The sequence below is a fragment of the Euprymna scolopes genome, chromosome 30, assembly GCF_053919585.1.
Source record: "Euprymna scolopes isolate OS-2025 chromosome 30, ASM5391958v1, whole genome shotgun sequence".
NCBI lineage: Eukaryota > Metazoa > Mollusca > Cephalopoda > Sepiida > Sepiolidae > Euprymna > Euprymna scolopes.
In genome coordinates this window covers 49,832,945-49,857,358 of record NC_136511.1, presented here as the reverse complement: position 1 = coordinate 49,857,358, position 24,414 = coordinate 49,832,945, and positions in this window count along the sequence as shown.

Genomic DNA, 24,414 nt, shown 5'->3' with positions numbered 1-24,414 from the left:
ATGAGTTTTTTTTTAATTATTTTTCTCTATAACACTATACTGACGCGTTCACATTCATTCCTAAAAGATATTGCCAGACTAAATGTGTGGAATTCATGTTACTAATTGTTTTTTATACATTACTTGTTGTGTTTAGTTGCTAACCAAACAGCTACATTGTTATTCCACCTTATAAGTTAATGCTTTCAGTTGTACATGGATACATAGATAAAAGTATATATATATATATATATATATATATATATATATATATATATACATATATATATTTACTTTTATCTATGTATATAAAGAATGAGAAATAGTTACATAATTTCACATTTATATGAATTCATTATTTATATAAAATTGCACACTATTAATTTTGTATCTAATATATATATATATATATATATATATATATATATATATATATATATATATATATATATATATATATATTGTTATTCACATGCCGTACTGTTTGGCTGTATTACAGCTCATCAGTGTGGCTAGATAACAACTACCGCAAGCCAGGATTGGAACTCGACCGCTTAGGGGACAGTCAGCGCTTCTCACCGTTGCGCTATTTGGCTGCCGCTAAAATGGTATGCGAAGTTACAATGTTTAAACGTTTTTCAAACGCCTAAGCTCTATTCGTTTGCAGAAAATGAATGCTTTGTATGTTAGCTATTGTAATCTCATCACTCTCTCCCCTAAGATGTTCAATTCAAGACAGAGAGTATTTATAGTCCTCCACATACAGTTCTGGTTCACTGTATCACAGCTGATCTATGTGGCTACACACACACACACGCACACTCACTCACTCTCACGCACACACACACACACACACACACACACACACACACACACACATATATATATATATATATGGCAAGTATACGATACACGTAGTCTTTTACTAATGCAATAATCCGACTCGGATTTTACTTTCGTCTTTGATAAATTGATGCCAACCTCTCTTCTTGTTATGTATCGGTAAGTATCCGTGAAAATCCAGCTTACTACTGCTACGACTACTCATAATAATAATAATAATAATAATAATAATAATAATAATAATAATAATAATAATAATAAATAAATAAATAAATAAATAGAATATATTTCTCCAGCGCTTTCCCTCCTGCACATCAAAGCGGACATAATTTTCTCAACGGAAGTTCCAGCAAATCTGTCTTTCATGCGGAGCCACTTGAGGAACATAAAATTACAAGATGGCTGACGATGCCCTTATGCATAGCACTAAAAGTATGCGTAACAGCATATTTTAACACCGCCATCGTATAATGATAAGTGATCCAACTGGTCGATAATTTAAGCAATTAAGCGTTCTTTGTGCCGAGGTGAATGACTTAAGCTATCACTAAAGCTCGTGTCATTTGTGAGCATGCTGGAAGGCATTTGTCCGCTTCCGGTTTAGATGTGATGATTCATATTCCTACCTCTTGAAGTGTTCTTTTTTATGACACTTTATTTTGTATCTTACTTGGGTTATTATTCTTTAAGTATTTTACATATTTTCTAAATGTTAAGCTACATACGGAATATTAACAAGATTGGCTCCAGATTCATTTACAGCGAATTTCTTTTTACACGCGAACATAACTTTCGAATATTCATCCGTCAAATAGAAAAGATTGATCGCAAGAGTAACAAAAAGTAATTATCCCTGATTATCATCGTAACACGCAAAATAGCTACCTTATAAGCCAGTTGAATTTAGACAATAAAATTAATCCCAGATAAAAGTAAAACTATTTCGTCTGTGAATTTTATTCTTTTTGATATATTATCGATTACTTACAAAATATTCATATCATAAATATATATTTAAAAAAAGACAGACATATTTAATATCGAAAAAGAGAATCGCTACCACTTTTATATAGTGTTAATATGTCATGCTCGGTAACTTACGTTTACAATACATAAGTATTATGTCCCTAGAAAACGCTCATAAAGAAAGATTCGGAAAACAGGTGAGTTAAGTAAATATATTTTACTAGCTGTACTCTGCCACGCGTTGCTTTGGCTCAATTTGGTGTAACGGAAAAGTCCAATATAAAGAGAAAATGCATGGTTCTTATAGTCTTAGTACCGTAATGGATCCCCCCTCCCCAAAAAAGGCGAAAATGTAAAAAGAAGTCGTAGTCTTGCAGTACGTAATCGTCTGATTTGTTAGTGTTTTTATTTAATGTAAAATGTTTAATAATCTCTAAGACCACAGTGTTTATGGATGTATTTGTAAAAGACAAATCATAGCGGACTCTGGCGAATGTGTTAACTTTGGGTAAATAGTTTAAAAACTATATAAAACAGTGTCAGAGTGTTTTAGTTTAAACTGACTTTCCCGAACGTAACGTAAGCCACAGCATTTGTACATTTGAACTAAATATATAGCAAATGTAATTTCTTTAATGAAGAAGAAACATTCATAAATGTTAATTTAAACACGTGCATATTTCTTTGGTAAAGAAAAAGCAATCATATTTTTCGAATCTTAATCAGACCTTTATCGGGTTCTTTATTTTGTTTTTGTTTTTCAATTGGAACGCAAGTAATTTCCCGATATAAATATGTAAATAATAAATTGCTTATAGTTAGATTCCTAGGTTAAAGTAGCCCAAACCGGAATTAAAAACCGACTAGTCGCGCAGTTTATGTTTAATTTTTTGATTTTCAAGTGTAATGCAAGTAGTTTCATTGTAGCGTTGTAATAGTAATTTGTAAAAAAATGGAATGCTATTTTTATAAAAAAAAATGTGTAGTTGAAAGCACTAATAAATGAAGCTCATGGTTAGATTCCTCGGTTGGAGTCGTCAACACCGGAAGTAAAAACCGAGTAGTCTCGCAGTGTGCGTCTTACGCTAAAAAAAATGCAAGACAACACTCTAATCTAAATCGGACCTTGAGCGCGTTCAATATTTTTTGTTGTTTGTTTTTGTTTTTTTTAAGTGAAATGCAAGTAATTTCACGATATCGTTGCGTTGCAATGATAAATTGTAACTCAGGAAGTGTTTGTTTATTTAATAATAACTTTTTAGTGGGAAGCAGTAACAAATAAAGTTCATACTCAGATTCTTCGGTTAGAGTTGTCAAAACCGGAAGTAAAATCCGAGCATTCCGGCAGTGTGCGTTATACGGTAAATAAAAAAAAAGCAAAAAAGGAAAAAAAATAATGGTAATCGGACCGTAATATTTTTATTTTTATTTATTTTTTATGGGATAAAAGCAAAGGAAAAAGAAAAAAAAAAGAAAAAATGGTTTAAATAACCCTTTACGATTCCAAACCGGTGTTTATTCGTACTGTTCCTTGTGGACGCATTTTCAGCGGTGTTAAGTGGGTGCAGGAGTAGGAGGAATGCATTCGAGAGAAAATATTTTACAACTTCCATTGATTATAACCGATTTTGGCAGTGAACTCTCACCAGAAAAAAATATAGGAATGTACGGCTATCAAGGAAGTGTAAGGATAATAGGCTTATAACACACCTCAGATTTTGTGCTGCAGTTTGTGCACATCATATTTGCATATAATGTCTTTATTTTTACTCATATTAAGGTCAAACTCACACGGGAAAAATGAGTTTATTTTATTTATATAGATAGATAGAAGATAGAAGATAGATAGAAGAATAGAAGAGAAGAGAAGAGATAAGAAAATGAACACAAAGAAAATGTTGTCAGCTGTTAGGCAGTCTTACGCCTTGCATTTACTCACGATAATTAGCTATGAGAGCATTAGGCACGGGTTTTTATAAGAATTAGAAGAGTCCATTTCAAGTAAATAGGTAAGTTCACATATCAACCCCCTTTCAAGCCTTTACTCCGCAAGGAGTAAAAGTACCTTTTTCATCGATAGTTAAAAAAATCCGTCATCTTCCTTTTTCATTCCCGATCGGCAGCGTTATAGAGCTGTTTGGGTTGGTTCAATGTATACAATGTCAAGTGTTATCTCAATAGCTTCTTTTTTCGTGAGGTACGAACATACAACAGACGCTTTTTCTTTGCTGAACGTATCTTTTATGGGTGAATTTATGACCTTGAATGATGTGCACTATAGTTTCGTTTCTTTTATCTATTGTGGCTAGTTCACAGAAAAACGTGTTTTTTTATGAAAGTTTTGTAGAAACCTTTTTCTCCTTGGTCATAGCATTTCTTTGGCACAAGGTGTCTTTCTCAATTGTGTTTGCTTTGGTAACATTTTTTCAAATACGGATCTTATTTTTCGTTGGGGATACTGTTAATGGTGTATGATAATTAAGTGTGATTCTATACACCTGTAGAAATTGTTGCGGTATCGTTTCTCTAGGTGTACCGCATGTTTTTGAGTGCTAGCTTTAAAGTGTTGAATAAGTCTGCCCGTTTAGTTACGGAGAGTCCTGTTTGTGAGACGTTTCATAAAATACCTTAAAGTTCTTAGACGTTTATTGAGTTACGTTCTAACTTACAAAGCAGTCGACAACTTCAAACCGGAAAAATAATTCAGGGAGGATATTAATAACCACCCGTGTAGTTGATCTCTTACATTTAAGCACTTCTAGCAATTTTGTGTATCTGTTAACAATTACAAAATATCAATCCTTTCGTGGACTTGCGAGATCTATATAAATTCTAGATCAGAGTTGGACTGTTCCGGAACATGACTTAAAAGTGACTTGAGTACCTTTGCCGTTAAAGAACAACTCTTGCATGAGTGGACGTTTTGCACGTTTTGGTTCATCAAATGCCAGTTTATATAATTACACATAAGGCACCTCATTCTATTTATTCGCGGCTGACTCATATGAAAACCTTTCATTATCCTTTTTGGAATGCTTTTCGTATGACAGCCCTCTTGCAGTATAGTTGAACGTCATCACACATAAAAACTATCTGTCTTTTATACACCCTGGTCTTAATAATGATTTTCTGCTCTGTAGTATTAATAAACTGTTCCATAAAATATACTTTAACAAATAAGATTGTTATTTATTTTGTTTTGGTTTCGTTTCTTTATTTCTATTTCTGTCTTCTTTCAAGCTCCGTTTGTAATGGATATGTACAAGGTGCCTTTACTATGTTCCCAGACATTTTTGTACAGACATTTAAAATTGTCTTAGACTCTGAAAAATTCAGTACGTTATTGCTATACATTTTATAAGATGACCAGCCATTTTTTATATCAGACGCAGATGAACAGCTACAACAAAAAGGGTGATTTTGGCAGTTAGTAAATTTTAAAAACGCAAGCTGTACGTGAGGACACTTTACAAAAATGATATGCAATAAACTCCTGTTTAAAACTGGGAAAATGCTACAGAAACGCATGGAATACTTCAGACTACTTTGGAATCATCTTGCATTAATCGAGCGTCTATGTCTGAGTGGCATAAGAAGACTCAAGAAAGGCAGAGTATCTGTGAGGGATGATGAGTGTTGTGGGAGGACTAAGGAATTCATAACACAAGAGTTGTGTGATCAAATAAACACTTTCATGGATAAGGACCGTTGTGTGTTTATAGAGAAATTATTCGAACAGTTTGATGTCAGTGTGGGAACTGTGCACATAATTATTCATGAGGAACTTAAAATGCAGAAGATTAGCGTAAAGTTCGCCCCAAGATAAACTCCACCCTTGTCACAGACTATTTGACCAAGTAGACATCAAGATAGTTCCTCATCCTCCTTCTAGCCCAGACCTTGATCACTGTGATTTTTGTTATTTTCTAAGTTCAACGAAACCCTTAGAGGCTGTGGTTATGAGAGAATTGAGAAGAGGAACAAGGCTGTGACGAGGGTCACTGACACGATTATACAAATGGACTTCCTTGGGGCCATTTAAGAAGTTGTTTGAACTCTACAAAAGCGCATTGCAGACGAAGGAGATTACTTTGAAAAGGACTAGAGTTTCATGCGTGTACTATCAATACATGTTCGCATACGAAAATGTATGAAAACTTATTTAAGTCAGCCCGTACTTTAACTGAGATAGACATCTATAAACACAACAACGTTTTAACAAAATATATCGTAAACATTTCACTGTAAATCTTCTTATATTGTTGTTGATTAAAACCAAATGGATTTATATAAGGTTGGTGCAAAAATAATGTCGTTTTTTTATTTTACAATAAGTCGAAGGTCAAGAACGACATTCTTTTAGTGCACCAAACTTATAATTTTCTTAAGAAATAGCAGTATCCTGGTCTCATAGATTGAGGGGGGAGACATTAGAACCAAGAAATATTACAATATTTAAGCCTTGTATGAATAATAAAGACGATTTTCTTGTTCGCGGCCTACATTAATTTTTAGCGCCATTTCATTCGTGTCACTTTTTAATGAACGATACTGATTGGCCAAATTAGAAAAAAAAAACGGTATCTACAAACGAGACCAATTGAATGAGTAAGGCAAACGATTTAAATCTCCTCAAGTAGATGAAACCTATTTCGTTTTTATATCCTCATGTCAACTTCAAAGGATATAGAAGGCATCGTCTTTTTCCTTGAACATTTCTAGCTTATCGTTCACCTTTTACTTACCATTTTTATCATGATGTCATCTTTTACTGTTCGATTTTTCTTCTTCCATTTTCGATTGTCGATTAAGCATGAGTGGTCTCTAGCGAACGAAATACTTAAAGATGGAATAAAGACACCCTAACTGAAGTTCTAATTTGTAATCATTTTCATAGGGGAGCCAGATAGATATGTATTGAACAAAAGTTTGATAACGACCTGGAAAAGACACGTTGTTCGTGATAGGCCTGCTTAGATTTATGTGCATAAATTTAGAAAAAAAATGTAAATTCTTTGCAATAGTAAGGACGACAGAAATATACATGGACAGAGAGGAGAACACTATAATGTATCTGACTAATGTACGATATATATATATATATATATATATATATATATATACTTAAAAATAAAATTATCTAACAATCAACTGGTATTGAGACCTATGATTATAAATCTTACAAAATATTTTTGGCAATAATATTCTATAAGTACTATCCCATCTAAATAAAAATTGCGCGATATGCAAGATAGAGCAAATAAATCAAATTATGTATGACAAAGAATACATTTGAAATATTATAATGTGAAATATTATAATATTTCAAATGTATTTTTTGTCTTACATAGAATGATAAAGATTTTACGTCAGAAATTTTAAAATTTATTGAATGACTAAAATTATATATATATATATATATATATATATATATATATATATATATATTGTGTAAATGTGTAATTTATATGTATATGATCATCGGATAATTTTATGGCTGTCGATATTTTTTAATGCGAAAACGTTTAATAATTACAATAAAATATTAGAAGTAAGTAAACGAAGAAAGTATAATTTCGTGAAACATGCAGTAGCAATTGACTTAGTTCGATGCCGAAGTAGAGTTGCATATCCAGGTTGTGAATAGATATCTATACTCACCAATACAACATGAGATAAACACAATTTACTGTGTTTATATATATATATATATATATATATATATATATATATATATATATACATATATATATATATATATGATGAAAATAAAGGAAATAGTATTCCGACAAAATAGAGAAAATAAAAAGGAACAAACCGTATTATGTGTTCATCAACGTTTCGTCTTTATTTCGAGACTTCCTCTCGAAATAAAGACGAAACGTTGGTGAACACATAATACGGTTTGTTCCGTTTTATTTTCTCTCTCTCTCTCTCTCTCTCTCTCTCTCTCTATATATATATATATATATATATATATATATATATAAACGTGTCTATACACACACACACACACACATATATATATATATATCAACAAATACATGATAAACTGTTGTTCCTATATATATATAATAATGGAAATAGTATTCTGACAAAATAGAGAAATAAAAAGGAACAAGCCGAGTTATGTGTTCATCAACGTTTCGTCTTTATTTAGTCTCCAAATAGAGGAAACGTTGATGAACACATAAATAGGTTTGCTCTGTATTATTTTTCTCTCCCTCTCTCTCTCTCTCTCCTTCTCTCTCAATATATATATATATATATATATATATATATATATATATATATATATATATATACGCTAAATTTTACAAATATTTTTCATAGTAACCTTACAATAATAATAAGACTAGTGAAAATTCTTAAATGAGAAAAAACTACAGTAATGGCAAGAGATGGATTGTCTTTCAAAAAAAAAAAAAATTCGAAAGGTGGAATTCTTCTCATACTATATATATATATATATATATATATTCTATAAAAATTATTATAGTAAATAATTATATATATATATATATATATATATATTCTATAATAATTATTATATAATATATTCTATAATAATTATTATTATTGGAAAGGACTAAATCAAGTCGGCCACTATCAACCGCGAGAAAGATCGTTTAAATTCATACATTTATGTTTAAATGTTTTGATGTCTATCAAAGTGATCAAATTAATATTCGAATGCGAGCTAAAGCGGCCGACTTTGTTTCAATTGTAAAGTGCTCACCGATAAGAAGCGACTTTCCTAAATAGAGCTGATATAATTTTTTACTACAATAATTATTAAATACTTACATATATATATATATATATATATATATATATATATATATATATATATATATATATATAGGCTTCTTTAAAAGTAAAATGTCCTAGTTCTTTTTACTCAAGAAGATGAAGAGATTTAGAGTGTGGAGCGACTTTTTGTGACCCCAAAATCACTTTGCTACATAATCACCATTATTCTCGATGACAGGCGATGCTTTCATAGAGTTTCCTACCGGCAATATCTACATCAAAGAAATGAAATATGTATGCGTTTATTGATCATAACAATGCAATTTTCAATCTTCTCTGATCTATTCGGGCGTAATAAAATTAAGAGACATAAATTTTAAATAATAGACACCCCACAAACCGTTAGAATAGAATTACCACACAATATACCTCCAATTTAATCCTAAAACATAAACCCCTTAAATTTAAAAATGAACTCAACGACCATATACACTTTTTACATCATATTGTATATAACAAGCTTCTCCTTTGTTTAGAATTCAATAAAGATCCCCCCAACATTCTATAATTTCACTTAGTCTTTTTTACTCCTAATGAACCTTACACGAGACGCCGCATCTCCACCATGCTACCAAGCATCTTCTCTACTCTTCTGATGAGAAGCATTAGGCTTCGAAATGCCTTGGCATAAAGAGTCATTTTTATCCCCCAAATAATTTCTTGTATTCCATTACTTAATAAATGAACCAATCTATATCCACAAATATATAGTTATGTGACTTCATTTCATACTCCTGTTGTTCTATTGTATAAGCTCCAATTATAATTGCTGAGCTTGGCATTATCCAGATAAGTTTCTTTTTGTGGAATTGGACTCTCTCTGTTCCTCTAACGCATTAAGCCATATATATATATATATATATATATATATATATATATATATATATATATATATATATATATATATATATATATATATATATATATATATATATATATATATATGGGGAGAGGGTGTATAGACGACACTGATCTGACAATGGTTCTATCAAGTAGCTATCAATAACTAGTGACGTCATCAGATGGCCTTAAAAAGTCCCTTTCGCTGACAACGTATGTTCCTTTTCAAGGACAGCAATTTTCAGAGAAAGGTATTTTTTCAGTCACCTGATGAGGTCAAGTAATTTATAGCTAACTCACAGATGAAGTCATCAGTAATTTATAGCTAGGTAACCGATATCGGTTTCGTAACCATTTGAAAATGTGAAGTATTTATTTGAATGTAATTTTATATATATATATATATATATATATATATATATATATATATATATATATATATATATATATATATAATGAATGTTGCTAATGAAGCCAGACATGACTTCTGTTGCCGGAGTTCGAGTCTCTAGACTAGTGTCAATCGTGACATCCTGCACTAATGATTCCCGAAAGCATAAAACACTAAGTAAATAATAATGTCGACCCCTTTAAGAAACGTGTTTCTTATCCTTGAGCACTTTCAGTTGTAATAAAGTCATTCAACTTAGCTAATACGCGCAAATCGTCATATGATGTTTAGATCACGCTGACTGACGTTAAAAAAGCATTTAATAAGAATAAATATTTAATTTCAACTTGCATCTCTGGCGGTTTGCGGTAGCCTAGTGGTTCGGGTCCTTGCTAATGATTTCCGTTGCCGGCTTTCGAGTCTCTCGACTGGTGTTAATCGTGACACCCTGCACAAATGATTCCCGAAAGGATGAAACACTAGTGTCTTGTCTGTACGTATTTAATAATTATCATAATAAGTAATAATATTAATAATAATAATATATATATATACATATATATATACATATATATATACATACATATATATATATATATATATATATATATATATATATATATATATATATGTTTATCTACCTGCCAATTCCGACTTTTTTTTTGGAAAATTCTGAGTCGATCTGACGAATATTTTATACGACCTTTTGCTATGATAATGTGCAGCCAACTAAATATGATGGTATGCGTTCGATGTACATAGAGATCATATTTAATGCAAAATTGAGTATAAATTAAAAGCATTCAACCAACTATTTAGCATAAAGAACTCATTCTAAATTAAACGGATATAATGTTGCTCGTTTCACACGCGTCAAAAAAATCCTGTAATTATATATATATAATAATTATATATATATATATATATATATATATATATATATATATATATATATATATATATATAAAGAGAGAGAGAGAGGGAGAGAGAGAGGGAGGGAGATAGATAGATAGATAGATAGATAGGGAGATGGATGGATCGATAGATATATGCTAGATTTTTTTGGCGCGTGGAAATGATTATATAATCTCTCACATTCTGAAAATCCTATTACTAATTGCTCGCTAGGTTAGCATATTGGATGGTATCGTCCAGGTGTGTATAAAATTTCTCACTTGTAAAAAATCGGCTTGTGATATAGCTGGTTGGATAACCTATTCGAGGCGAAATAGGTCCATTTCATAATTGGATTTCGCAGCGGTTTGCTTGATCTTTGTTAATTATAGAATTTCTTGTGTGTAGCGCATTTGCTCAGGTGGCAAGAGGCCCGCGTTTCAAATCCCGAGCTCGGATATGTCTAACTGATCAGCACAAATGAGGGTAAAACTCGGGTCTTTGATTCCGATTTGCTAGCTGTCATGGTTCTTGTGAGCTGCGGCGTTGCTTGGCTGTGGAAATAATTATATAATATCTCACATTCTGAAAATATACAATATAATTCATTTGTTCCTCGAGCAAATCTCTCTTTCACCTATATTCCACTAACTTCCTCTCTTTCTCTATTTACCCATATCGTCTGCTATCTTTCCCTTTGGGATGTATGTTCAATCATTTTGTTCGCTGACCCAGTAACGGAGAAACGAAGCAAGTGTGTAACAAGTAGAGTTTAAATAATGATGCCTCAGATGCTTTAACAACCGCACATCAAAGACACCGATTGATCTCTATTCATTCCGCATTATAAAATGAAATGTAATCTGTAATAGATTTAATCTCGATTGATTTATTTGAGAATATGATTTGCGGAGTCAACACATTAGTTGATATTACTCTCAGGGTTGTTTACTTAGAATAGTTGAGTTTTAAACAATTAATCAGTCGCAAACGGCGTCTACTTGTCACTATACAATTTAGTAACTTTCGCGATAAAGGATACTCTAAATTACAACTACTCCTAAGGTTAAACCCACCCGATATGTATAATACGTGCATCAGTATTAGTTAAATATAATACTGTATCGTTATTAGTTAAATATAATACTGTATTGTTATTAGTTAAATATAATATGTTCATCGTTCTTAGTTAGATATAATACCTGTATTGTTATTAGTTAAATATTATATGCGTACCGTTATTAGTTAAATATACTACTGTATCGTTATTAGTTAAATATACTACTGTATCGTCATTAGTTAAATATAATACTGTATCGTTATTAGTTAAATATAATATGCGTATCGTTCTTAGTTAAATATAATACCTGTATTGTTATTAGTTAAATATAATACTGTATCGTTATTAGTTAAATATAATATGTGTACCATTATTAGTTAAATATAATACTGTATCGTTATTAGTTAAATATAATAATGTATTGTTATTAGTTAAATATAATATGTGTATCGTTCTTAGTTACATATAATACCTGTATTGTTATTAGTTAAATATAATACTGTATCGTTATTAGTTAAATATAACATGTGTACCGTTATTAGTTAAATATAATACTGAATCGTTATTAGTTAAATATAATAATGTATCGTTATTAGTTAAATATAATAATGTATCGTTATTAGTTAAATATAATAATGTATCGTTATTAGTTAAATATAATATGTGTATCGTTATTAGTTAAAAATAATACTGTATCGTAATTTGTTAAATATAATACTGTATCCTTATTAGTAAAATATAATATGTGTATCGCTTTAAACAACATACTGATTTTTAAAAAAATTATTGTAAGATAATGATTTGAATTAAAGTTCAAAATGAAAAAAAATTAAGTATCATAATTCAATTGTGTTCTAAACAGAAATATTCATTTCGGAATCACCCCTGTCATATCAAATAATTTACTGTGTATGTTATATTTATGGCTCTTCTGCTGTGCAAGGATAAGCTTTGTCAAATGCAATTGTAATGTTAGGCCGTATGAAAGTGTTAAATTTGTCCAAAATCAAGCTGTTCCTTTTTTTAATGGAATTTTCGATTATCGATTTTCGACTTTAGATGATTATGAGAGATATTCCGATACAAAACCTATTTAATAATACACCGAAACACATGAAGCATATTTGTGTGAGGTTTCATAAAAATCCGCCAAACCGTTTTGGAATCCATAAGGAACGAACAAACATACAGGCAGAGTGTATTTTATATATAAGTAGAGATAAGTAAGGCTCTCTAAATATAAACAGTCAACTATTCTCATACATTTTACTTCGATAAGTTTTCTGAAATAAAAAATCCCGTTTCTAATCGCAAGATCTCTTCTATAGAAACAGCATCGCAACATATCTTTTGTATAAATCACATCGCAACGTCTCTTTTGTAGAAATAGCATCATAACATCACTTTTGTAGAAATAGCATCGATACATTTCTTTTGTAGAAAGAGCATCGATACATTTCTTTTGTAGAAATAGCATCGCAACATCTCTATCGCAAAAATAGCATCGATATATTTCCTTTGTAGAAATGAAATCGCAACATCCCCTTCGCAGAAATAGCATCGATAATTTTTTTAGAAGTAGCATCGAAAAATTTCTTTTGCAGAAATAGCATCGCAATTTATCTACTGCAGAAATAGCATCGTCACATTTCCTTTGTAGAAATGGAATCGCAACATCTCCTTCGAAGAAATAGCATCGATACATTTATTTTTTAGAAATAGCATCGATATATTTCCTTTGTAGAAATAGAATCGCAACATCTCTTTTGCAGAAATAGCATCGATACATTTGTTTTGTAGAAATGACATCGAAATATTTCTTGTGTAGAAATAGCATCGCAACATCTCATTTGCAGAAATCGCATCGATACATTTCTTTTGTATAAAAAGCATCGTAACATTTCATTCGCAGAAATAGTATCGCAAAATCTCTTTTGCAGAAATAGCATCATTACATTTGTTTCGTAGAAATAGGATCGAAATTTTTCTTTTGTAGAAATAGCATCGATACGACTCTTTTCTAAAAATAGCATCGATACATCTCTTTTGTAGAAATATCACCGCAACATGTCTTTTCTTAAATTAGCAACGATATATTTCGTTTGCAGAAATAGCATCGCAATATCTCTTTTGTAGGAATAGAATCGGAATATCTTTTTGTAGAAATAGCATCGCAACATCTTTTTTAGAAATTGTACCGAAACATTTCTTTTGCAGAAATAGAATCGCAATATCTCTTTTGAAGAAATATCATCGTAACATTTCTTTTGTAGAAATAGTATCTCAACATCTCTTTTGTAGAAATAGCATTGATACATCTATTTTGTAGAAATAGAATTGTAACATCTTATTTGTGGAAATAGTATCGCACCATCTCTCTTGCAGAAATAGAATCGCAACATCTCTTTTGCAGAAATAGTATCGATACATTTGTTTTGTAGAAATGACATCGAAATATTTCTTGTGTAGAAATAGCATCGCAACGTCTCATTTGCAGAAATCGCATCGATACATTTCTTTTGTATAAAAAGCATCGCAACATCTCATTCGCAGAAATAGTATCGCAACATCTCTCTTGCAGAAATAGCATCGCAACATCTCTTTTGCAGAAATAGCATCGCAGCATCTTTGTGCAGGAATAGCATCGAAGCATCTCTTTTACAGAAATATCATCGCAAAATCTCTTTTGCAGAAATAGAATCGCAACATATCTTTTGTAGAAATAGCATCGCGAAATCTCATTCATAGAAATATCACCGCAACATATCTTTTGTTTAATTAGCAACGATATATTTATTTTGCAGAAATAGCATCGCAATATCTCCTTTGTAGAAATAGAATCGGAATATCTTTTTGTAAAAATAGCATCGCAATATCTTTTTTAGAAATTGAACCGAAACATCTCTTTTGCAGAAATAGAATCGCAATATCCCTTTGTAGAAATAACATCGCTACACCTCTTTTGCAGAAATAGCATCGAAGCATTTCTTTTGTAGAAATAACATCGCAACATCTCTTTTGTAGAAATAGAATCGAAACATTATTTGTGAAAATAGTATCGCACCATCTCTTTTGCAGAAATATAATCGCAACATCTCTTTTGTAGAAATATCACCGCAAAATGTATTTTGTAGAAATAGCAAAGATATATTTCTTTTGCGGAAATAACATCGCAACATCTCTTTTGTAGAAATAGCATCGAAACATTTTTTGTAGAAATAGAATCACAATATCTCTCCTGTATAAATAGCATCGCAACATCTCTTTTGTAGAAATAGCATCGAAATTTTTGTTTTGCATAATAGAATTGCAACATCTGTTTTGTAGAAATATCATCGCAACATCTCATTTGAATGACTAAAAAAGCATCACTTACTAAGATTTGAAGCCGGTTTCGAATTTTGTCCTGACAGGACTTTATCCGTGTCAACGTCTTCCTAGATGTGGCAACATAACTGCATTGTTTAACGTATTTGGCGCTTGTACAACTGGAGGATTGCTTTAGGAGTGGCACGCTTTCTGGAAGGTAGAATGAAGCGACCATTGCCTCAACAATGTTTGCAACAAATTTGACGTAAATTCTTTCATTTAAGGTTAGCAGTGAAAGTCACTACCAAAACATTATTGAGGCAGAGTGCTTTTTTCATACGACATCCATCTATATTAATTGGGGCCATGTTAGTATCAGGGTGTTTGTGACGAAATAATAGAAGTTTGGATCTTGATGCATTAAAATAAAAACACCCACCTTTTACCCCTACGTGCTTAGGGTCGGAGGCGAGGAACTCCGCGAAATATTGATCGTTGCTGGCTTTTGAACTGTTTTCATAGATGGTGGTGACTTCTGAATATATGTCGATGAATAGACATAGACTGTGATTTGGAAGATGATAGATGAAGTTAAGGAAGAGCCTTGAGTTCAAGGTTGAGCCATTGATAGTTTAAGCTTCAGATTCTGCCCATCGACGATCGCTTGTATGAACCTTTCAGAGAGAAAGGATTAGATGGTTAGGAAGGCATTTTCAGATATCCCATAGCTGGAAATCTTATGAGGAAAACCTTTATACCAAACCGGAATAATCACGTTGACACACCGGTTCCTGCTGGATCACCGAAGTTAAGCAACGTTAAATCTAGTCAGTACTAAATGGGTGACCATTTGGCACTTTCAGGTGCTGTATGTGCTCTCCGCTTATCTCGGCATTGTTTCCAGTCATCCTGGCTTCTCCTTGCCACTGGAGTCAAACAGTGCCGATTCAGGAGAGGTGTGGTTGTGAATTGCGCAACCCTTGCCTCACAATTACACGCGCTACTGCCCCTAAGGAGTATCCTTTATCTTTCAAAACTGAACCGAAGTATGGAAATACCAAACCGTATCAAATGCTTTCGATATATCAAGACCTATTGAACTAGAAAGCCCGTTGATAGATTGACTGATCCTAGGTATAATTACAGTCCGAACATCAACTGTAGGGGAATTGGGCGTCAGTGTAATCGATTCGGCATCGCCGTTTCGATTTGGCCGAGTCGACGACGTGGCCGTTTCGGCGGAAGGATACACTGTTCGATCGAGAGTATTTAGAGTTTTTTTATATTTTGTTTTTATCTTTATTGACAGAACTGAGTGGTCAGAAGATACTAACGAAGACAGATGATGAATGAGCACTATTTAAGGCATGTTGTTCGAAAAAAATTCTAGAATATTTGCAAATTGTCACTCAACATCGAGTACACCAGTGTGTTCGTTAATATATGTTATATCATAAGCGAAACCTCCCTTCGTTATGTTTAAAAATATAAATATATATATTTATATAATAAATATGTAAAATAAAGCAAGTTACAGCATATAAGATGAGAACAGAAATTATTTGCATCGTAAAATGTGAGCATGTAAAAAGAAGCCATTTTTAATTTTGTTCAAATCTCAAAGAAAAGTGTGTAGAAAAATAAAGAGAAATCAAAGAAATTGATTTTTATTTTTACCTTGAAAACGTGACCATGTGAAACTGAAGCCATTTTGGATTTTAATTATGCATTCCCGTTTAAAATACACGCACAAACACACAAAAAATACATGTAATATGTGTCTGCAAAAAAGTATTTATTCATTTTTTTTGTTAAGAAAAATAAAACGATAGAAAAAGAGAAAAATAGGAAAGTCTTGTTAAATATTCGAAAGAATGTATTGTGCACAAAGTACAATTAAAAAAAATATAAGTAATTTATGCGCGCCTTGAAATAAGCAATTAAAAACTATTTCTAAAAAAAATATACGATACAAAGAAAATACAGGCGTGAATTACGGCTGAAGGATGAAGTTATGATCAATTTGCTAAACGATATTCTACAATTGACTATACTATAATTGTAAGGAACGTAGAGGGCAAATATGAATGTCAGTCGTGCTATATAATGTAAAAAGAATAGAATGGTACTTACAATATTGTAATGACTTGGAAACTGGCACTTCTACCGGTGCGGGGTGGATGAATATGAACTTTATAAAATTTATTGTTTTTGAGCAAATCAAATTTTATTTAATTTCGTTACAAAATAATCGACAAGAGAACTTCTGCTTATGTTAAAGTGATTTCTTTCGTGTGAATCTTTCCTTGGTTGATTTCAGTGTCGTGGCAGTTTTTTGGACTGCAAATGTCGCCTTTTACAGGATTTCGGGTATGCTGACAACGAATTTCTCCGTTAAATTTAAGGTTGAAAAGTCGTTTACAAGATATAAAAACATATGATATCCAACGTAAAAGCTAAACTAATCCCTGGCAGCCATTTTGTTTTCATAACCGAGTAGTTAATAATGCGCATGCGTGTAACTCAAGCAGACAACAAAGCAAATATTTTCCACCAAGCCATGGAAAAATCGGGTGTTTATTCCGAAAGCTTTGCTTAACATGGGTGGGTGGGGGTGTTTATTCTGACAACCGTTCTTAATATAGGGATGTTGCGGTTGTTTATTCAGAAAAGCCGTCACACATGTGCATTATTAATTCATCTTTGTGAAAAAATGGCTGACAGGGATTACATTAATTTTTACGTTGAATAAAAAAATGTTTTCATATCTGGTCAGCTACTTATCTGCCTCAAATTTAAGTGTGATATTCGTTTTCAGCATACCCGAAAACTTTCAAAATTTTATATTTCGAATGTGAACAATGAGCTGTAGTTAATGTAAAAAAAACACCGAAAATGTAAAAAAAATACCGAAACATTTGTATTATAGTCAGAGAGACCAATTATTTAAAAAGTGTAATTGAAATTAATATTTGTTTTCTCAGAACGTAATGATTATTTATATCTTATTAGTCATAAAAACTCCTATTTTGTATTAAAATTAATCTCTTTTTTGTGTTGTCATAATTTTCTTTAAAATCCTTGAATTCAGTAAATGTATAAAAAAAACGTTTAAAAAAGCACAGCACTTTAGAATTTTGGTATGAAATTAATATTTGTTTTTATAATTAATCAATTAATAAAAAGGAAAAGATATATAGAAATTTCTCTTGTCTTATTTTTTTTAGAAAACAGAAAAGGATATATTATTTATAGAAAAAAAGTTATTTAAAGTAAAAAGGGAAGCTATTTAGAGAAGAGAACAATTTAATTTAAAGAAAAATAAACATTATTAAAGTTAAGCTAGACTACAGATATTTCCAATTCAGGAACTTAAGCAATATTTACATATTACTTAGAAGAAAGACAGGAAAGAAACGCAGCAACCTGACATTAGCCTAAGTAGGCTTTCCTATCAAAACTGTACTTATAATTTGTCTCTTTTCGTCAAAGATTTGCTTAAAAAAAGTGTAATTTTTTTCATTGAATTTTGTCTTCGTTCGTGAGGGATTTCCGGCAAAAAAAATAATTGGCAAAAAATATTTAGTGTCTTTAAAGTATGTAAGAAATTACATAGATAAGTTTTCTTTTTGAAGCCTGTAAATACATATTTTTTATTTAGCTTGCCGTAAAATATCTTTAAATATATTTAAAATGATGCAAACATTCGGATTTATTAATACAAAGACATAATCACAGAAGTTTTCTTTACAAAAATGGTTTGGTACCATTAGCTAGAATTGAAACCAAACATCTCTACTCATGTTCTTATCCATAGAAACGTAATCATGATTAAATATTAAAACACTTGAAAAAATTAATTTCCTGTGAGCATATGCAGAAAGAAGTAAAACAAATGTCGGCCAGTTAAAATGAATATTTCGCATATCAACTTACCGTATTAACAAACCCCAACAAAGATTTCTCTCCTTAGAAACCATCCTTAGCATATAATTATCATTTCCTGCTAATTTTAGTGTTGTTTGACCAGTAGTTTAAGTGTTTACCTGTTAAATGCTGACACACATACATCTACTGTTTTGTTTATATATTTCCATATATAATATTTTGATTGCAGATTCCCCTCTGGACCAAAGTACGGTAAGTTTGCAACAACAGATGTAAAATACAAATTTATTCTGTCTAAACTATTAGCGGCTATCTTATGTAACTTTAGAACGAAATTATAGACATATTATTCGTTATAATAATATCCTATATTTAATCCTAGGAGCAACATCATCGCAATCGCACCATAGTTAGACGAAGTAGTTTCTATTTTTCCCTCTAAATCTGAAGTCATTTTACCGCCCCTAGACATCACCTGAAAGAAATATACACATTAAACTATATTGCCCTGGCATCCTACGTAACTGGATCATACACTCACAGACATACCATTATCTTTCCATTTCCCGATTCAAAAATAATAATTTCTCTGATTTACAATTCCAGTAAAAGTTATTGGCTGAGAGCTGACAAATCGATTATTCTGGATTACATATTTTATTACAAAAACGAACGCGCCAGAACTTTCCAAATATGCCTGTTCTCTCTACACAAAGCAATCGTAAACAATTTAACCAAATGCAACCATGATAACCACTCATAATTAGAAATTGAAGTACTGATATACTTACAGTTACCTTTGCACACATTAACACTACAAAAAAAGGAAACAAAAACCATAACATTTACAAGTACCAGTGGTTAGTTTTGCGAATCGTTTTGGTTCGATAATCCGTTCCGAATGCGAAAAAGTAACAGTTTACATAAATATCATTCGTCTCTTATTAAATGTTACAAAAAATATGTTTATGCTAGATAAAACCCGTTTATGTTTTTCATAAATACCATTCATTTTATCGTATGAAACATGTTTTGAATAGAAAAAAGGGAACATAACCCCTTTTCGGTTATCATAAAAACATGAATCTTTTCTTATAAAAAATGTGTACAATAGTACAAAACCAGTTTACTGTCAATTTTCTTCATTAAAACTAAAAACAGATTTTATTTTGCCTCGACAAAATACTGAACTTTCACCTAACACGTTACGGTTTTATAAATATCATTGATCTTACACTGAAAAACTCCGTGTACTGCCATTTTTCTTTAATAAAGGTAAAAACAATTTTCAATTATTCTTTCACTAATTAGTCTATACAAAATACAATAATACCACCTAACACTTTAGGATTAAAAAAATAGTTCAGATTTCATTGAAAAAAAAAATTTGTAGCAGTACCCAACTTGGTATACACACCCCAACACACTCACGACATCCCTATGTTACAAACAGCTTTCGGAAAAAAACAACCCCAACTTACCCACGTAAAGAACGGCTTTCAAGGTTGGTTTTGTTTATTCCGAAATCAGTTCTTATGAATATATATATATATATATATACATATATATATATATATATATATATATATATATATATATATATATATATATAGGTTCAGGTTTTAGATGTTCAAAAGTCGGTACTAATGAATACAACAAGGTTATTAGATAGTACCCAATATCAAGAGCAAAATATTTTTTATTTGAGGGTAAACAGTTACATATGGTCTCTACAAACAGCCATCTGTTTCAGTCAATCGACGCCTTTTTCTTAATGGTGACTATGGGTGGCTATGGGTTCAGTCCTATGACTGAAACAGATGACTGTTTGTAGTGACCATATGTAACTGTCTACCCTCAAATATATGTATATATATACATATATATATATATATATATATATATATATGTGTGTGTGTGTGTGTGTGTGTGTTGGGCGTAACTTTTAATTGACATAAATTACAATAAAAATATATATTAAGTAAATTTACGATATATTTCTTGCATATAATATAATATTACATATATATATATATATATATATATATATATATATATATATATATATATATATATATATAATTATATTATCAGTGTGAGCCCGCTAGTGTATATCTACTCTAAAGGCAGACACATTATTTTCGACATTGCAACACGCTGGAACGCCACAAGCATCACAGACTGACTCACATGACACAAAATTACTTGTCTTTGATCTAGCAGAAAAGCAGACGTGAAAGTTGGCAATAAAAAGTTGTTGTCGACGCGAAAGTAAACTATATAGAAATTAACACACTTGTTCTGTGATGCTGGATAATTTATTTATTCACTAAATCCTCTATGGCTTTCTTCTCCAAACACTACACAACAACGACGTTTCAACGAATATGAATAGATGGGGGAGCAATCCACTGTTAAAAAGATATGTAAAATAAGAACCTCCAATTATTATTTTTTAGGGTACGCGGTTCTAGAAAATCGCATAGAGAGAAAATTATCGCTTTCTAGAATCCTTAGTGTGCTCTATAAAATAGCTCAATAGTTCTTACTAGAAACCAAGTTTCGGTCTCCAATAAAGTTTTTTCTGAGATCAATGCATGCGAGAATGCAGTAAGAGCTGTGTGAATGTATTATAGGCGCGTGGTTTCATAGCGTGCTCAAATGATTTAGTAAATTCCATTTATTAATTCGTTTTTGTTTTTTGAACTAGAAAAGCGAAGAATGTTTTCACTGATTTTTATTTTTATACAAATGCGCATAATTCCGCTTTGTTGAGAATGTCACGATTAGCAGCAGCTTAACATTTTTATTATGAAAATGTATTTTAAAATAATCTTAAAATAGATGATTTGCATCGTTTTTATTAAAGTTGATTTTAGTCTCTCATATCTTCCTTGACAAACACCTACACACACACACACATATATATACATATAGAAAAATATGTATATATATATGTATATACATGTATATATATAAATATATATATGTATATATATATATATATATATATATATATATTTCTCAATAAATTAGAAACTGAAAACATTTCTTCACGTCTTCGTGTTGTGATCACGTGACAGCAAAGTTATGGAAAACCCACTAACACAGTTTTACTTTATACGCGTCATACATATACTCACCCCATCTCTCCATCTATCTGTCTATTCATCCCTCTATCTCTCTCTCTCTCTCTATCTATCTATCTATCTCTCTCCCTCTCTTTATATATATATATATATATATATATATATATATATATATGGATAAAATATCAAAATGAAAAATATATCAATGTTTGTATCTTTTCTGTGTGTATTTTCTCATTTGTTTACGTGTAGGAATATAGAAAGTATTCGAAAAAACGAAAACGCTTTTGCTGATACAAGAAAAATTTCGACCAATCCTTTGGTCGCTTTCAGTGTGTGTACATATATCTGGATGTATACTTTAGTATGTATATATATATATATATATATATATATATATATATATATATGTGTGTGTGTGTATATATATATAGTGTTATTAAGAATATTTTTAACAAATTATTATGATAAAATAATAATAATAATAAATAAAACTAAAGAATTAGTACAGATCTAAATAAGGAGAAAACTGTAAAAATTAGCAACAAATATAACTGTAAAATACGAATTCATTTCCTCTACAAAATAACTGTTACCAAAAAGCAGAGTCCATGAGGGATGATGAGAGGTGTGGGTAGAGTAAAAAAGTCAGAGCATCTGAGCTGATTGGCTAAATAAAGAAAATGTCATGAATAATGACCGTGATGTGTCTATAGAGACGATAAGTGCACGGTATGATGTCAGTGTGGAGACTGTGCACACACAATTATTCGCGAGGAATTGAAACTGCAGAAAGTTTGTCTCAAGATTGCCCCATCCTAGTCACAGACAATTTGACTAAGATAGGCATCAAAACAACTCCTCACCTTTCCTATAGTCCAGACATTGCTCCTTGTGACTTTTGGTGATTCCCTAAGGTCAAGGAAAACATTGGAGTCTGTCGTTGTAAGACAATTGAAGGGATGAAAGAGGCCGTAACAAGGGTTCTTTACATACTCACACAAGATGGTTTCCATGAAGCCTTCCACAAGTTGTTGCAAAGGTACAGCAAGTTCATTGCGGCCGGAGGAGATTACTTTGAATGAGACTAAAGTTTCATGTGTATACTCTCAATAAAAGTTCCTATAAAAACGTTTGGAAAGTTTTGAATGCACCTCGTATACATATCTACATTTCTCTCTCTCTTTCTCTCTCTCTCTCTCTCTCTCTCTCTCTCTCTATATATATATATATATATATATATATATATATATATATATATACAGAGGGTCCCAATAATATTTATACGCTCTCTAAATAATCATAAACTCAACATTTATTATAATAAAGAAAAAGTTTTATACATCAAAATACAGTGAACAAAGAAGTCAGTTATAGAAAATGTTCAATTTGGTGGCCATTGTGGTTCATACACAGTTAACAACGTTCACCGATTGAATCCAAAATTTTGGAACTCTTGTCTTGCGAGCTGCTGGCCGAACAGACTTTTAGCCGATTGGTGAAACCACTCAATGGCTCCTCTTGCTTTTGTAAGATTAATTGATGATCTTTGTCTTAAGAGTGTTTCTTATGGACATCTTTTATCTGTTCATTAAACTGTTCCTTTTTACTCAAAATTATCTCACAAACAAATAATTGTGAGTCTTGTTGGTGCATCTAAAACGTCGTTGCACTTCACTTACGTTCTTGTTCTTCCAATAGCAATTTAGATTTTTTTCCCTCTTGCTTTAGCCATTATTTACACATAAAAAAATTATTTATAATAAATGTTGAAGTTATGTTCATTTAAAGAATGCATACATTTTATTGGATACGGCATAATCGCGTTGATACACCGGTTCTCATCAGGTCACGTAAGTTAAGCAACGGCGAGCCTGGTTAGTACCAGATAGGTGACAATTTGGGAATTCTAGGCACTGTATGTTCTCTCCGCTTATCTTGGCATTTGTTTCTAGTCATCTTGTACACTTCACTTGCTACTGGTATTTAACAATGTCGACTCAGGAGATGTGTGGTTGGAGAAAGCGCACGCCCTGCCAATAAGACTTCCACGCGCAGGCACCACATCGTGGGTTATCAGAGACTGAGGGAGACCCTACATTTTATTAGGACACCCTATATATATATATATATATATATATATATATATATAGGATGTCTGTAAAGTTACTATACAGTTTACACCCTAAATAAATATTAACTATTAATACAAATATAATACAATAAAACAATAAGACTGTATAGTAACTTTACGGACACCCTGTATATTCACATACAGTACTGTTTCGTTGTATCCCACCTCATCAGTGCGACTATACATGTACTCTTCAGAATAGTGTAAT